This window comes from Pongo pygmaeus, chromosome 1 (assembly GCF_028885625.2).
Source record: "Pongo pygmaeus isolate AG05252 chromosome 1, NHGRI_mPonPyg2-v2.0_pri, whole genome shotgun sequence".
NCBI classification, from domain to species: domain Eukaryota; kingdom Metazoa; phylum Chordata; class Mammalia; order Primates; family Hominidae; genus Pongo; species Pongo pygmaeus.
Window position 1 is genome coordinate 23,834,719 of NC_072373.2, and position 12,152 is coordinate 23,846,870.

A 12,152-nucleotide genomic window follows, 5' to 3' on the forward strand; every position below is an offset into this window, starting at 1 on the left:
CACAACCTCCGCCTCCCAGGTTCAAGTGATTCTCCTGTCTCAGCCTCCCGAGCAGGTGGGATTACAGGCGCCTGCCACCATGCCCAGCTAATTTTGTATTTTTAGTAGAGACGGGGTTTCTCCATGTTGGTCAGGCTGGTCTTGAACTCCCGACCTTAGGTGATCAGCATGCCTCAGCCTCCCAAAGTGCTGGGATTACAGGCATGAGCCACCGTGCCCGGACTTTCATTTGCATTTCTCTAATGATCAGCGATGTTGAGATTTTTTCCACATTTGTTGGTCATGTGTATATCTTTTTTTGAGAAGTTATTTTTATTTATTTTTTAGGGACACAGTCTCCCTCTGTCTCCCAGGCTGGAGTGCAGTGGCGCCATCATGGCTTGCTACAGCCTCGAGCTTCAGGACTCAAGCGATTCTCCCACCTTTGCCTCCTGAGTAGCTAGGGCTACAGGCATGTGGCACCACGCGGGGGTAACTTTTCTAGTTTTTGGTAGAGATAGGATCTTACTATGTTACCCAGGCTGGCCTGAAGTGATCATCCTACCTCAGTCTCTCAACATGCTGGGATAACATATGAGCCACTGTACCTGGCCTTTTACAAATTATTTATTTATCTTTTTTAAATTAAAATTTTTTTTTATTGGCCGGGCATGGTGGCTGACACCTGTAATCCCAGCACTTTGGGAGGCCGAGGTGGGCAGATCATGAGGTCGAGAGATCAAGACCATCCTGGCCAACATGGTGAAACCCATCTCTATTAAAAATACAAAAATTAGCTGGGCTTGGTGGCGGGCACCTGTAGTCCCAACTACTCGGGAGGCTGAGGCAGGAGAATCGCTTGAACCCAGGAGGCGGAGGTTGCAGTGAGCTGAGATTGCACCACTGCACTCCAGCCTGGCGACAAAGCAAGACTCTGTTTCAAAAAAAACAAAACAAAACAAAACAAAAAAACCACACACACATAAAAAACTTATTTTATGCAGGGACCATGCTAATCTTCTCTGTATTGTTCCAATTTTAGTGTATGTGCTGCCAAAGCGAGCACTATTTATTTATCTATCTATGTATTTATTTATTGAGACAGAGTCTCATTCTGTCACTCAGGCTGGAGTGCAATGGCACAATCTCAGCTCACTGCAACCTCCACCTCCCAGGTTCAAGCGATTCTCCTGCCTCAGCCTCCCAAGTAGCTGGGATTACAGACACCCGCCACCACACCTGGCTAATTTTGTATTTTTAGTAGAGACAGGGTTTCACCATGTTGGCCAGGCTGGTCTCGAACTCCTGACCTCAGGTGATCTGCCTGCCTCAGCCGCCCATAGTGCTGAGATTACAGGCGTGAGCCACTGCATCTGGTCGCGAGCACTATTTATTCATTATCATGTGGATTGGGGACTCCTGATACCTTCTAGTTTATGACTTTGATATCTTCATTCGACATTGCTGCTTTCCTGCCACTGGATGAAAAAAGAAAATCCTTACCTGTCCTCTGACTTATCCTTTTGTGCTTAAGCTGGCTTTAGTTGGTTTCTGTTACTTATAATCAAATACAGTCTCATCTTTTTTTTTTTTTTTCCTGAGACGGAGTCTCGTTCTGTCGCCCAGGATGGAGTGCAGTGGCGTAATCTCGGCTCACTGCAACCTCCGCCTCCCAGGTTCAAGCGATTCTCCTGCCTTAGCCTCCAGAGTAGCTGGGACTACAGGCACGTGCCACCACGCCCAGCTAATTTTTAGTAATTTTAGTAGATATGGTGGTTTCACCATGTTAACCAGGCTGGTCTTGATCTCCTGACCTTGTGATCCACTCGCCTCAGCCTCCCAAAGTGCTGGGATTACAGGCGTGAGCCACCGTGCCCAGCCAGTCTCATCTTGAATATAAACAAAAACTTAGAACTTGGGTTCAGGGCAGAAGCAGCAGACCTGGAGCTGCCTGGATCTGATCAGGTCTGAGAGTGACAAAGTCAAACGGGTTCCCTAGAGACCACTGATCACTGGGGAAGCTCCCTTGCCCTGCACTGCCTCTCTGCCAAGACCAAGGCCTAGGACCACATACTGACTGTGCAAACCCATCTGGATACAACCAGTCTGAATTTTCCCCAAATCTACTCTTGGTACGTAATCAGACTTCCTGATCTACACACTTTTTTTTTTTCCTTACTCTAGACCCTAGGACGGAGTAAAGTTTGTGGTAAAAGAAAAAGAAGGAAAAATACAAACTACCTTCTAAACCGTGGGTACGGTAACGGAGTGGCTACCAGTATTGATCACTGCAAGATCATTGCAAGCTTAGCAAGAATCAGCTGCTGGGTCATAGCCTGTTTGGAAAGACAACTGTAGCCCATTAAAAGGGATTGTGTATCATCCACAGAAAGCTCTTCATTTGGTTACTTTACATCTGACTGGCTCCTACTTGCCCTACAGGCTCCAGTTTTTTCTTGCAAGCCTTCTACAAGACTAGGTTAGGGAACTCCTCTGTTAGAGTACTTCCTTACAGTGCACATCTCACTTTGTTGTTTGTTTTGGAGATAGGGTCTCACTCAGTTGCCCAAGGTGGAGTGCAGTGGTGTGATCATAGTTCACTGCAGCCTTGAACTTCTGGGCTCCAGTGATCCTCTTGCCTCAGCCTCCCAAGTGGCTGGGACTCCAGGCACATGCCACTGAGCTTGGCTAACTTTTAAAAAAAAAATTTCTTGTAGAGACGGGATCTCACTATGTTGCCTGGGTTGGTCTCAAACTCCTGGACTCAAGCAATCTGCCTGCCTCGGCCTTCCAAAGTGTTGGGATTACAGGTGTGAGCCACTGCACCCAGCCATCTCACTCTATTAAAATACTCTATTTAAGTGTCCTGAGAGTAGACCCGAGGGTATCTAGCATGGTACTTCGTGTGTGGTAGGTGCTCAATATACATGTTCCACAAAAAATAGAATTCAGGCATTCATTTAGTATTACCTAAAAAGTCTCCACACCTACCCTTCTACAGGTGATCTATAACTTGTGCACAGACTATCAGGAAGACTTAGGTATGCGCCTTTAGGAGGTAGATAGAGCAGACAGGGCTCAGGTGACCTTGACTAGCTAGAAATTCCAGGTGCCTCTATCAAACAGAATCTGTCAGTTAGGATTAAGTTAGACTTTATACAACAGAAAACAAGGTTTATCCTCTTATGTAAAAGAATTCCAGGGGACTTCAGTTCTGGGCAGGAATAGTGGCTCCATGAAGTTAGCAGGAACCCAAGCTGCTTCTGGCTTTCTGCAGCACCATCCTAAGCACTGACTTCCAACCACAAGGCTACCTCATGGTTTAAGAGGGCAGTGGCATGCCAGCCATCATGTCTACATTCCAGGCAGCAGGACAAAGGGAGAGGGACAAGCGAAGCTACAAAAGGTTGGCCCTCTGAGTCAGCTCCCTCTCAGCAGACTTCTTGAAATTTTTACATATAATATTCCCTTATATCACAGTGGCCAGGAACACTTGGAAATGTAGATGTTAGCTGGGTACTTTGCTCCATATAAACTTGGAGTTTTATAATTAAGAGGGAAACAGATATTATGCAATAAGCTGCAGTCTCTCCCCCAGTCCCCAAGCAAAACTGTCAGGAAGGACCCTCCCTTATTTTGGTAAAAAATCAGTTGATCTATAGGCAGCTCCGCTTTGCTCTACATCTCAGTTTTCATTGATACAAGGACTAGTCATCAGTACTTTTTTCTCTGTATAAAGAACTACAATGGCTGGGCGCAGTGGCTCACGCCTGTAATCCCAGCACTTTGGGAGGCCAAGGTGGGCAGATCGCTTGAGGTCAGGAGTTCGAGACCAGCTTGGCCAACATGCTGAAACCCCATCTCTACTGAATATACAAAAATTAGCCAGGCGTGGTGGCGCATGCCTGTAGTCACAGCTACTCGGGAGGCTGAGGCAGGAGAATCGCTTGAATTCAGGAGGCAAAGGTTGCAGTGAGCCGAGATTGCACCACTGCACTCCAGCCTAGGTGACAGAGAGAGATGCTATCTCAAAAAAAAAAAAAAAAAAAAAAAAAAAGAAAAAAGAACTACAAGAGAAGGGTCCTCTCCCTTTCTCTGTTTCTTGCACTTACCACTCGCACTCATTACTAGATGGGACCACATGAAGAGTTCAATGCAGAACTGCAGAAAGGCTCTTCAGCATGTAGGCGTCTCTCACAAGGCCGGATTGAGCTGAAATGAGTTGACAATCATGTTGACTCTAAGGCAGTGCATTAGGGGCCCTGCTGTAGCAGTGACAGCCTGGGTGCTCTGCATTTCAGATGGGCAGGAAACGCTCTGAGAACACATAGGCCTGGGCACTGGTCTTCAGGACCAGGTAAAGGAGGAAGGACCCCATTCCCTTCACCCTCATCCTCCAAGGCAGGTAGCACCCAATAGCCATGCCTACAGCATATTCCCCATAGGTGTGGGCAGAAGACCCCACTCCCTTGAACTCTCTAGTTAGTGCTTTCTCAAACTGCAGTTTGATTTTCTCTTAAATAGGAAGTGTCTGAATGTAGGGCAACTGTGGGAAAGGAAGCACGGGAGAGTAATGATGAGCTTGGGTTGGAATCCTGGCTTTGCCCGTTGTTTTCTGTGTTACCTTGCTAACTTGTTTCACTCCCCCCAAGTGTCTATTTCTTGAGGTAAAATAAGAATGGTAATGACACCCCCCTTGCCGAGCTGCTCAGAGGATTAAACAAGATAATGTAGGTGAATGCATTTAGCACAGCGCCTGGGGTACAATAGGTACTCGATAAAAGAGAAAATAAAATGGAGATAGATGGCAAAAGCCATTGTGAAGACTCAACCCCTAAACAAAGCTTCCTCTGAAATTAGAGAAATTTGCAACCCTGGCATCTTGGCTGGAATCCCAGGATAAGATGGGCACTTACAGCAGTAAAGCCAGCCACACCCTGGACACCAGGCCCCAGAGGGCAGGGGCTACTCCCCATCCGAGGGCTGCCGAGCTCAGGAAACTGATTCACATTTTGTCCTGGGGACACTGCACTTGGAAAAACATTATTGCTTCCATGCTTCAGGTTGCAAAGGGAGGAAGAAAGATTGAATTTCATCACATAAAGCACTTATGCCTACTGTCCTTTCTCTTTAGAGAGGCACTTGACAATCATTTTCATTAGTGTCTCTTCTTAAAACAACCTCAGAGATAGCTTATCCCCATTTTATAAAGGCAGAACATACGAGAAATAACTGGCTGAAGAGCATGTGGCAAGGTGGCAAAAGTCAGAGTTCATGATCTCCAAATTTCTAGCATATTGCTTAACTAACCAAGCTTCAGCAATCCACTCCACAGATGCCTGGCGAGGGCCTCTCAGTCATATACTTACTGCTCAGATCAGTCACTCATGATCACCAAAAAAGGCAAACATGTAAATCTAGGCTACATGATTCTTTTTTCTTAGCAGCTTAGGACAGGAGATGAAAAGTGACTTTTCTAACCATATCACAAGTGGGTCTGCTCCAGCAAGTCCTGGAACAGAGATGTTGGAACTATTCCAGGATATATGTTACACCATAGAGCTCTGGATGCCTAGAAGCAATGAAGATGGGATGGGGGCAGTGAAATAGCCAGCTCCTACGCTAAGTGCAGCCCTCCCCACCAGGGCTGTAGCCGGGCTGCCCCCTCACCTGAGGAACTCACGCCTTTGATCACGGCAGCATCACAACCTGTCTCTGATACCAAAAGGAGAAACACTCTTGGCCTGTGCCCTCTTGGATGGATCGTTTTTCAGAGAACAGGACGTTTAGTGAGTTTGTCTCAAACTGCACGGAGAACATGGTGAACCTGCTAGGGCTGATTGCTGAGGGAAATTAAGAAGACAGGGATAATGGCTTTTCCTCTGTTGCTAAAGCCAGTATGTACCTGAAATGAGCCCCAAAGCTCAGGCCTGACTTCATGCCTTTCTTGTCCTGGGAAGAGGGTTTATCAGATTCCAAAGAATGCATTTCAGTTATCTTTGTTTCCAATACTGAAGCAGCTCCCTCTGCTCACCAAGGCAGAGCCCTTTCTATCTCTTTTTCAGAAAAATCCCAAGGAACAATTGTTTTGGATTACTTAGTGGACTTAGCGTGGAAACTGCTTGTGTGGCCCAGCTAGGTAGGGGTGTTCACAAGGAGACCTGACCTGGAGCCTCTGGGATGATTCCAAGGTATTGCATGCATGTGTCTGCTGTGTGTTCATTAACTGCTGGGGAAGAATCTCTGGGTAGTCACAGCCATCTACTGTCAGTTTTCAAGACAGGCTTCAGCAGGCAAGCAGCTTGGTGGGAGGCGTCCTTAGTCAGCTGGGAAAGTAAGGCTGACGCGCTGTCCGACCTCAGCGAGGCATGTGTCATACTCTTTCCATTCTCTGGCACTCTCTGGCTCTTCCTAAGGCCTTTTCTCAACCAGGCACGTTATGTGATGTAGACAGCAAGCAGGATGGGAGGCTGGCAGTCCCCAGAGCGGAGCTGGCAGTGGCCACTTAGACTCCCTCATATCACACCGTTGGCTTCCAAGCCCAGATGTAGGTGCCTGCCCCTCCCGTTGGGACCTTGCCAAATCTTTTGTAACATTTTAAAACAGCCATTGAAGTGCCAGATGATAAAATTTCCCTTGGAGATTGAGAAATTCTGATTGGGATGATGACAGCATTCTGGAATTTATGTCAGATTTGCTTCCCAGGGGCCGGAAGCAAGGAGGTCAAGACTCCAGGTCCCCATCCCAGCTTAACCAAAGAACCACTACTTTTTTTCTTTTCTTTCTTTCTTTTTTTTTTTTTTTTTTCTCAGACAGAGTCTTGCTCTGTCAACCATGCTGGAGTGCAGTGGTGCGATCTTGGCTCCTGCAACATCCACCTTCCAGGTTCAAGCGATTCTTTTGCCTCAGCTTCCGGAGTGGCTAGGATTACAGGTGTGCGCCACAACACCCAGCTAATTTTTGTAATTTTAGTAGAGATGGGGTTTTACCATGTTGGCGAGGGTGGTCTTGAACTCCTGGCCTCAAGTGAACTGCCTACCTTGGCCTTCTAAAGTGCTGGAACTACAGGCGCTTGAGCCACTGCACCCAGCCCCCTACTTTTTTTTTTTTTTTTTGAGATGGGGTCTTGTTCTGTTGCTCAGGCTGGAGTGCAGTGGCATGATCATAGCTCATTGCAGCCTCAAACTCCTGGGCTTGAGATCCTCCAGGGCCGGGCGCGGTGGCTCATGCCTGTAATCCCAGCACTTTGGGAGGCCGAGGCGGGCGGATCACGAGGTCAGGAGATCGAGACCATCCTGGCTAACACGGTGAAACCCCATCTCTACTAAAATACAAAAAAATTAGCCGGGTGTGGTGGTGGGTGCCTGTAGTCCCAGCTACTCTGGAGGCTGAGGCAGGAGAATGGCATGAACCCGGGAGATAGAGCTTGCAGTGAGCCGAGATTGCGCCACTGCACTCCAGCCTGGGTGACAGAGCGAGACTCCGTCTCAAAAAAAAAAAAAAAAAAGAGATCCTCCTAATGGCTGGGTGCAGTGGCTTACACCTGTAATCCCAGCACTTTGGGAGGCCAAGGTGGGCAGATCACTTGAAGTCAGGAGTTCGAGACCAGCCTGGCCAACATGGTGAAACCCCGTCTCTACTAAAAACAGAAAAATTAGCTTGGTGTGGTAGTGCATGTCTGTAATCCCAGCTACTTGAGAGGCTGAGGCAGGAGAATTGCTTGAACCTGGGAGGCGGAAGTTGCAGTGAGCCGAGATCACGTCACTGCCCTCCAGTCTGGGCGAAAGAGTGAGACTCCATCTCAAAAAACAAGAGATCCTCCTGGCTCAGCCTCCTGAGTAGCTGGGACTACAGGTGTGTGCACCACAACACCCAGCTAATTTTTGTATTTTTTGTAGAGACAGAGTCTTGCTATATTATCCAGGTTGGTCTTGAACTCCTAACCTCCCAAAACGCTAGGATTACAGGCATGGGCTACTACACCTGGCCTTTCTTTTTGGTTTTACATACTGAAGTTAGGCACAGATTTCAATTGAAAGAGGGTTTCGTTGCTTTAAAAGTGTTTTAAAAGCCCTGCCCTGCATTATCCTTATCCCCTCCATTAGTAACTATACAGAATTTTAAAAGAGGAAAAATCAGAGAGGGAAAGGTAAGTTACTTCTTGGGTATGAAGAAAAGCCACAGATGTTGTTTGGGCCTCAGCAGGGCATCTGTGCAGGTGTCTGCGCATTAGCAACACCATCTGCTTGGTTGTCTCTCAAAGGAAGAAGAATCCTGGTCTAATGAACTCCTCAAGCTCTCTTCTTTGGGAAATAGGAAGATCACAATTTGAAATCTTAATACAAGGTAATAATTGAATATATAAGCACCCTACATAATCCAGAGCTAAAAAATGTGAAATTACGTCATGAATTGCTTTCAAACGTAGCAGGAATCTTCTAGCCTCTTCCAGTCCTAAAAGGCACCACCAAATGCTGCCTCAGAGTCAAGCCCCCAAATAAATACATGCCAATAAGGCTGATTTTCCCTTTTCACTCTTCTCCTGGGCAGTATGGACCTTTGACTAGAGAGAGCCAGAAAGGAGCATCTCAACCCACTTAGGTGGTGGCCTCTTTTAAAGTGAAATGTGAAGCCAGGGCTCCAAACCGTCATTGTCCTGAGAGTTCCCAGGAAGGCTTTTGTGTGGTGACCTGGATGCCTGTCCAAATGGCCTTGGCTGGTCCCATCCCTCACTCTAGCTCCCTAAGGGTCCTGCTGCTATCAATTGACTGTGAACATTTCCTTTCAATGCCTTTTGCAAACTGCTGGGTGAGTGCCAAGTAGTAGCTTTGCAGGGTTCATTCACCTCAGGGCTGGGAGCTTTTCAGCAGTGTAGGCAGGTTATGTGTTTCAAATCAGCATAGTAGGGCAGAGTGATTTGGAAGCCATTTCATTTTTCAGTTCATCAAACTCCTACTCGCCGGGAATCTCTAAACCAGCGATATGAAACCTTTCTGGAGTTGTGACACCCTGTTGTCACTCATTTTATTTCATCAAACACCCACCCCTCTTAAAAATACCATGAGGCATGTATTTATTTTTAAGATGAAAGTGAATTAAAATTGGAAAATTACCTAAGAATTTTCTGGCACTCTAGCAAAAAGGGAGATCTACCAGAGGTGTTTGGAAGTCAGGATCTTCATTAAGAATCATCACTCTACACAGTGAAGACACTTGACGGAATTGAGAAGTAGGAAGAATTTGTCCTTGCTCCTTCCCTCTCCCACGATCTAATTCCCTCTCCATCTGCACATCCCTCCCCAGGCATCCGGGCACTCGCACTACCCAATACCTCCCTCCGTGGTACCTTGTGCAGAACTGGCCCTTACCACCCACCCCCCCAGCCCTGCTCTGCAACTGTTTCCTCTCAGTGCTCCTGTTAACATACCCAATGCCCACTCCTTCTGCAGGTAGTCCCTGTAGGTTAGTTGTTTCTTTAGAAAGGAGTAACAACTTCTATTCTTTTTTTTTTTTTTTTGAGATGGAGTCTCTCTCTGTTGCCCAGGCTGGAGTGCAATGGCGCGATCTTGGCTCACTGCAACCTCTGCCTTCTGGGTTCAAGCAATTCTCCTGCCTCAGCCTCCCGAGTAGCTGGGATTATAGGTGTGAGCCACCATGCTTGGCTAATTTTTTTGTATTTTTAGTAGAGACGGGGTTTCACCATGTTGGCCAGGCTGGTCTCAAACTCCTGACCTCAAGTGATCCACCCACCTCGGCCTCCCAACGTGCTGGGATTACAGGTGTGAGCCACTGCGCCCAGCCTAGGAGTAACAACTTCTAAGTTCATTTTCAGCACAAAAATGTTAGTGGAGTTAACCTTGATGATAATGCCTTGAAATCTTAATCCCTCCCAGGGATATCTGTAATTTTTTTATCCCTAGAATGCTCAGCAGAAGGGATATTTGTAATGTAACTAGAGACAATATCATACACAAAAGAATTAATTTCCAGTGGAATTTCAACGGGTAACAGAAAGGAACAGGAAGAGTGGGAGATTGGTCCATTCTGCCTTCTGGTAACAATGGCCCCCTCGCAGTGCAAGCATTCACTTTGGGATAATATAAAAGACACTGGGACTGGGCGTGGTGGCTCACACCTGTAATCCCAGCATTTTGGGAGGTTGAAGCGGGCGGATCACCTGAAGTCAGGAGTTCAAGACCAGCCTGGCCAATGTGGTGAAACCACGTCTCTACTAAAAATACAAAAATTAGCCAGGTGTGGTGGCATGCACCGGTAATCCCAGTGACTCAGGAGGCTGAGGCAGGACAATAGCTTGAACCTGGGAGGCGGAGGCTGCAGTGAACCGAGATTGCGCCACTGTTCTCCAGCCTAGGCAACAGAGCAAGACTCTGTCTAAAAAAAAAAAAAAAAAAAGACATTGGATAAGAGTGAGTGACCTGGATGTATTTCTGACTTAATCCAATTCAACCAATATTTACTAAGCCCCTCCTATATGCCTGGAATTTGGCTATGCCATTGGTATCCAAGATGAATATGACACATTCCATGTCCTCAGTGAAATCCCAGTCTATCAGGAGGCATCTGATACCATGCTAAATGCTTCTCTAGCAGTTAGACAAAATGCTATGGGAACACCATACAGAGGATGATTGATTCTGTCTGGAGAAAGCTGCAGAGAATTAATATTTGCATTGGCCTTTGAGGACGAGAACGAGTTCAGGAGGCTGGGAAAGGGAGGAGAAGAGGAGTGAGGTCAGTGGGGAAAAAACCACCAGAACAAAAGCACAGGGAGGCGATTGCTGGGGAAGTCCAAGTATCTGGAGCACAATAAGGGAAGTAGCGGGGATGAAGCTGAAAAGCAAGGCTAGGGTCAGATTTTGGAAAAGCTTTTACTGTCTTACTGAGGAGTGGAAGCATCAGCTGCAGACGATGGAGCCATCAGAAGGTTTTGAAACCTCCATAGACACATTCTGGAAACCGCCACCTTCTCTGAGGCAAAAGACAATGCAGGCTCCATCCAGGGCTATAAGGAGAATGGAAAGAAAAGACCCTGAGGATAGGATACATGCAAATAGTTGGATCCTTCGATGTTGGGGCTAAAGGAGAAGGAGAAGTCATAGGTTTTTTGCTTAGGCTTGCTAAGTAATGGCGATGCCACTAATTGAAGATAGGGATGATAGGAGCAAGAGTCCATGGAAAAGAACAATGAGCTCAATTTTAGGCCTGTTGGCTTAAGAGACCAAGGGCTAGTGTGAAGATGGTTGTTGATGTTGCTACAGAGGATTCTTCTCTTGTTTATGTGTTTGGTCTTCTTAACAGGACACTAAGTGCCTATCTTAGGCACATGTCCATCTCTAAGATGGCTCTTCTTCCAGTTCTGTCATTTCTTCCATCAGACAGGATGGTGTGAGTGTAGATAGAGTTTAAACAAGAGGCCTGGGACTGCTGCTGCTATTAAGCAGAGGCCAAGTCACATGGAAGCTTCTGGAAGCTCAGGTTCTCACTTGCATACAGATCTGCTTCTTTGCATTCCAAATGTTAAACTCCTCACCTTCCATTCATCTTTTGTTTTCAATTTATCTTTCTCAAATAATATCCTTGCTTGCAGAACTAATCATTGTCCCAAAGAGAACCTATGACTTCTTTCTTGCTCATTTCAGCATGAACATCATTGAGTGAAAACCTATAACTAGAACGCTGTTGTGGAGATAAAGTAGTTCAGGAAATGTTTGGATCATTAGGAGTTCATCTCAGAAACCCTAAAAATGTACATGCTCTTTGAGCTAGTAACCCTACTTTTTGGGATTTATCCTAGAGGAATACTGGACAAGTGGACAAATATGTATGTACAATATTGGCACTCTTTTTTCGAGACAGGGTCTCACTGTGTCGTCAGGGTGGAATCCAGTGGCATGATCATGGCTCACTGCAGACTTGACTTCCTGGGCTCAAGCGATCCTCCCACCTCAGCCTCCTGAGTAGCTGTGCTTACAGGTGTACACCACCACACAAGGCTAATTTTAAAACTTTTTGTAAAGATGGGGTCTCAGTACATTGCCCAGGCTGGGCTCAAACTCCTGAGCTCAAGCAATCTTCCTGCCTTGGCCTCCCAAAGTGTTGGGATTATAAGCATGAGCCACTGCACCTAGCCTCAATATTGTCACTCTTGCTTA

The 12,152-nt window shown here is 46.6% G+C and overlaps 1 long non-coding RNA gene and 1 other non-coding gene across 2 annotated transcripts in view; both read right to left on the reverse strand.

Annotated features, from left to right (window-relative positions):
• The window catches only part of LOC129044386 (uncharacterized), a 126,649-nt gene that overhangs the window by 14,582 nt on the left and 99,915 nt on the right, over positions 1 to 12,152 (reverse strand). The window contains exon 6 of the long non-coding RNA XR_008504664.2: positions 4,092 to 4,191. This is a non-coding gene — a long non-coding RNA (uncharacterized LOC129044386). The remainder of the gene's footprint in view (positions 1 to 4,091; positions 4,192 to 12,152) is intronic.
• On the reverse strand, positions 938 to 1,045 carry LOC129023264 (U6 spliceosomal RNA). Its single transcript, XR_008496746.1, has one exon. It is a non-coding gene; the product is annotated as a U6 spliceosomal RNA (small nuclear RNA).